This window comes from Squalius cephalus, assembly GCF_949319135.1.
Source record: "Squalius cephalus genome assembly, chromosome: 4".
In the NCBI taxonomy this organism is placed as follows: domain Eukaryota; kingdom Metazoa; phylum Chordata; class Actinopteri; order Cypriniformes; family Leuciscidae; genus Squalius; species Squalius cephalus.
In genome coordinates, this window is record NC_137125.1 from 27386896 (window position 1) to 27392213 (window position 5318).

Consider the following 5318-nt stretch of genomic DNA (forward strand, 5'->3'; position numbering starts at 1 on the left):
TAATATAACTAAAAATGACCATTATGTAGAATATTTTTGTACTTCACTTTTATTTGTTCCCATGTTCTAGTATGGTGACTGACATTACAATGCACAAAGTAATTATGCAATTATTAAAATACAAAAATATAGGCTAATAAGTGATAAAAACATCTAACATGGCCACTTACGGATTTAAATTGTCTGCTACTTTTTGCCAGCCCTCTCTCCTGGCTTTTGCAGACTTTGAGGTGTTCCCTGGCGTTTTAATTAAACATTAAAATTCCGAATAAACTTAGAATTTTAGTTCTTGCTCTGCTGAGGAGAAAAACTGAGCGCGCTCTTTGGCCACGCTGAGCAGCCAATAGCAGCGTTGCTGATCAATGTTTCTACTATCGATACATATCCCCTTTTAACCAGCGCATGAACGCGCAATTATCTCAGATAACTCAATCCAGCGATACTAATGATATCCGGCAAGTGTGTTCGAAGAACCGAGTTAGCCAGATCATGATTCGCACGATGATATCATCTTGGATGTGTCATTTGATCTCGGATGTAATAAGCAACGTACGAAGAACGGGCCCCTGTTGAGAGAAGGGCACAAATTTGTTCTTACAAGCCGGTTCACTCAGGACTGCCTAGAAAATACTTTTTCTTGCATACGTCAGAGGAACTCTGTCCCGACCCCTGTGGAGTTCCACTATGCACTAAGGGCTGTCACTGTGGGGCAGTTCCTCTCGACAACACATACTGGCAGTTACCTGGATGATGCCTCAGACAACTTGGCAGACTTCCTGGACCCCCAGAACAGCAGCTGCAGTGCTTCTGAGGTTGTAAGAGTGGAGCAGCTGTTAGACCCATCACCACCTGACTTGACAAAGACCGAGTCCTGTGTCCTCTACCACCTGGCAGGATACATAGTGAAGAGGGTCATCGGTTTCTCACTCTGTGGGGAATGCCAGTGTGCACTGGTTGAAAAAGTTACCAACACCACAAATGAGAGAGCTCTTTTACTAGAGTTAAAAGAATTTAAAAAGGGTGCATTATACCGGCCATCCGATGAAGTGTTCACTCTCCTGCGGAACGTGGAGCAGCTGTTCCGTTTGCAGACTAGTGATTCCCTCATGGAATCCTCCAATGTAGTGGCACAGCTGGAAAGAGAGGCCATGAGTCTGGACAGCAACCTTCCCTCATGCCATGAGCTGAAGAAAAAAATCCTGTCAACATATATCAGGCTGAGGTTAAGGATTCAATCAAAGTGCATCAGGGCTGAGAGGAAGGTAAACAACCGTAATAAGGGGTACCTTGGCAGCAAGAGTCAGACTAAGAAGGCCATTTCAACACAGCAGATTTCCTCAGCAAAGGTCATAACATCTAGGCCTCTGCAAAACACCCTACTGGTTGCCATGGATGTATTTGGCCTCTCCATTCCCGACACACCGTCCACAGCCTCCAGTCTCCTCTCATTTCAGCAGCCATCGCCCGCAGCCATCGCCAGCACCAGCCGCCACCACATGCAGCAGAGCACAAATCAGTAGACAAGCGCTGTATTGTAGGTCAATGCGTTTCCCTACTCATATAAGAAATTAGTCACACTGTTTAATAAATATTTTATTCAACCTTAATGATCCTATAGAAGATTTCAGGCAGTTTCTCTTTTTTTTTTTAAATAAAATATTTTACAGTCTTTTATTTCACTTTGTGAAAAGTTTCTGGCTTTGTTTAGAGATGCACCTTACACTTTTCACAGTAGACATGTGAGAAGAGATTGTTGGTGCAGTGCTTGCATATGTCAGGTCTCCCATGTTGGAAAACGATCAATGCCACCCCATCTTACATAAATTTTTTTTTTTTTTTTAAATAACACTGCAGCTTGGCCATTTATGGGATGTTGTTGGATTGATTTATTGAAAGAATACCCAAAATGTATTTTAAGATGGCATTTCAGGCATTAATTAAATCATCAAAATAGTGGGTGGTTGTATTGTGGTGGGAAATATGTAGATTTCATTACAGAAATGTTACATGAAAGTTCAGGGATAAAGCACCCATAAACATGCAGTATCAAATTTGATACACACATTTTTTGCTTGATTAAACTGTAATATAGAGAATGAATTGTTAGGTAATTATGTATTGTTTCATTACAGAAACTATTCATTTGAAACAATTAGTAACAATAGAAATGTTATTCTTACTGTAACTTCTTGAAAATGAGCAAAGGTTTTCCTGCAAATCGCGTTTCTACCGCCTGCACTGCAGTAGAATGATAATACACTACATGACAGAAACAGAATACATGTATCAGGTAATATACAACAGGATTTTATGTAACGTTAAAGTATTGATCATGTCGATAGGATAGACGTCTCAGAAACTTGCGTAGCGAATATGATACAAATGGAGATAAGTTCACAGCTGGCAAAGTCAAGCTAACAAACTAGCAGACAATCAGTCGTCTACCAAGATAAAAAAATATATAGAATTAAGTTTTGCATATACAAATAAGATAAGTATATGCATCATAAAGGGCCTCTGATAAAATATAGACAGTGGACCATTCAACATTGTTAGTAATTTAATAAACTTACCTCAGAAGTTAGCCTACTCCACGGCCAGCAATGGAAATCTCCACGCGTTGAATGAATTGTTTCGAACTTCCGGGAACTTTACGAGGCTGCATACCCCGGAAGTAGGCGGCAAAAAGCTTTACAACAGAGTCCTATGGGAGTGTCGCCACTCTGTTTTCTCTACCACTCTGGCCCTAGCCAGTGTGATAAAGTACTGGAAAGGATTTTGCTTGATCATCTAGGTCCTTTTATTGGTACCACTGATAATCAATTTGGCTTTAAAGCTAAGTTTGGTACTGATTTGTGTATCTATGCTTTGAAGGAGGCAACACATGGGTACATAAGGCAGAATTCATCCATGATAATTGGGTTTATTGATGCTTCTAAGGCCTTTGCCAGAGTCAATCATCATAAGCTATTTGAAAATCTGAGCCAAAGGGGTGCCCCTGACAGCATTATAAGAATCCTGGCTTATTGGTATGCCAACCAGAGTATGCAGGTTAAATGGGGTAATATAGTATCTGCCTCACCAGCTCTCTTCTACTTTTACATGGATGAGTTATCCAACCAATTATCAAGATGCAAAACAGGTTGTCTGATTGGCAACACCTTGGTTAATCATTTTATGTATGCTGATGATTTGGCCATTTTCTCTCCTAGCAGTGCTGGTTTTCAGCAGCCACTGAATATCTGCTCTGAATATAGGGTGAAATATGATGTGTTGTACAATGCCAAAAAGAGTGCTGTATTGATATGTAGGACAAAAGTGGACAAAGATCTTTGTTTTCCAGACTTTTATCTGTCAGGACAAGTGATGAGTGTCTGTAATACAATTAAATATCTGGGTCATTACATTACTAAGGAAGCGTGTTTCCGCCACTGAATAATAAATAAATAATAGATAAATAATAGTAATTGCAACTTTTTATCTCACAATTCTGAGTTTTTTTCTCACAATTGCGATACATCAAGTCAGAATTGTGACTTGTTTTCTCAGAATTGCGAGTTATGAAGTCAGAATTGTAAGAAATAAAGTCGCAATTCTGAGAAATAAAGTTGCAATTGCAAGAAAAAAAGTCAGAATTCTGACTTTATATCTCGCAATTCTGACTTTGTAACACGCAATTGCGACTTTATTTCACGCAATTCTGACTTTATATCTCGCAATTCTGAGAAATAAAGTCAGAATTGCGAGATGTAAACTCGCAATTGTGAGATAAAAAGTCGCAATTATCTTTTAAAATGTTTTATTTTGTGGTGGAAACAAGCTTCCATACATTACAGATCAGTTATCTGATGATGGGGATATATACAGGCAGCGTCACATATTATATGCCCAAGCTAACATGCTGGTAAGAAAATTCCACATGTGCACGGATGACGTCAAAATTAGCCTGTTTAAAGCATATTGCACTCCTTTGTATACTGCTCCTTTATGGACTAAGTTTAAAAAGGCAAGTATGCAGAAGCTTATGGTTGCTTGTAATGACTGTATGAGGATACTGCTCAACAAACCCAGGTGCTCTAGTGCAAGTGACCTGTTTTGTAATGCAGGGGTCAGCACCTTTCAGGCATTATTGAGGACACTCATCTACAAATTCATTTGTCGCCTGAACGACTCCCAGAACAGCATTGTTATGCTGCTAGTAAATCCTGGGTTTAGTGCCATACGATACCAGTCATCACTATGGAAACACTGGTTTAAGTGTCTTTTATAGGAATGCCGTATTGTAGTTTCTTCTGTTTTTATCTCTTTGTATATGTTTATCTTTCTCTTTTTAATGTATGTTGCATGTTATGTCTGTGCCTTCTGAATGGACCATGAGTCTGGAAATAAAGTTGATGATGATGATGTAAGGAAGTTACGAAATAAACAAAAATGATCTAAGCAGATTAAATAAAAATTTGTTATAAAGTCCTTATCTTTCATCTTACCAATTGGAGGGAATCCCTAATTTATTCCTTCTATAATGGACTCTGCTTTCACAAAGTGGAGAGACTTGTATTCTAACTATTGGTGACCTATTCATTGATGGCTCTTGTGTCTCCTTTAGTCAGCTGCAGGCAAAATACGGTTTGCATAAAAAAAAAAAAATTCTGATATTTGCAGCTCAGGGACTATGTGAGAAAGCATTTGCCTTGTATTGATGAGGCTTCTTCTGCTAAGTTTGATGACCTTTTAGGGCTTGGATGTGGGGTTAGTCACTTGATTTCTCTACTATATAACTCTTCACTATCCACAACTCCACCTTCTACACACAACAGGGTATAAGATTACAGTGGGAGCAGGAAAATGGGGGAGGAGATAAGTGACGAGTTATGGGTTAATGCATTAGAGAATATTCATAAATGCTCTCTCGGCACTGCCTTATTCAATTTAAGATTATTCATTGACTTCATTACTCTAAAACAAAGCTGCATAGAATTTTTTTCAGGTGTTTCCCCAATATGTTATAAATGTGAGACAGAGAAAGCCACACTCTTGCATAGTTATGCTCTTTGCTCTAAGTTTACTCCATTCTGGACTAATATTTTTCAAAATCTGTCAGAAATATTACATGTTGAATTAAAGCCTGATCCACTTGTGGTGATATTTGGATTCTCAGGTAACCCCACTTTTCAAAAAATCTCAACAAAAGTTGTTGTCCTATGGACTTGTTATTGCAAATAAATTAATACTAACATTTTGGAAGAACAACAAAGCACCTACTGTTAAAATGTGGTAGGATGAAAACTTAATCGCGCTGTGGTCCATCTCTACCAAGT

At 38.7% G+C, this 5318-nt stretch overlaps 1 long non-coding RNA gene across 1 annotated transcript; it reads right to left on the reverse strand.

Annotated features, from left to right (window-relative positions):
- Window positions 1-890: 890 nt before the first annotated feature.
- Window positions 891-1576, reverse strand: LOC307157476. Its single transcript, XR_013821002.1, has 3 exons — window positions 1287-1576; window positions 1032-1199; window positions 891-950 (listed from the first exon to the last, which is right to left on the reverse strand). It is a non-coding gene; the product is annotated as an uncharacterized lncRNA (long non-coding RNA).
- Window positions 1577-5318: the final 3742 nt, after the last annotated feature.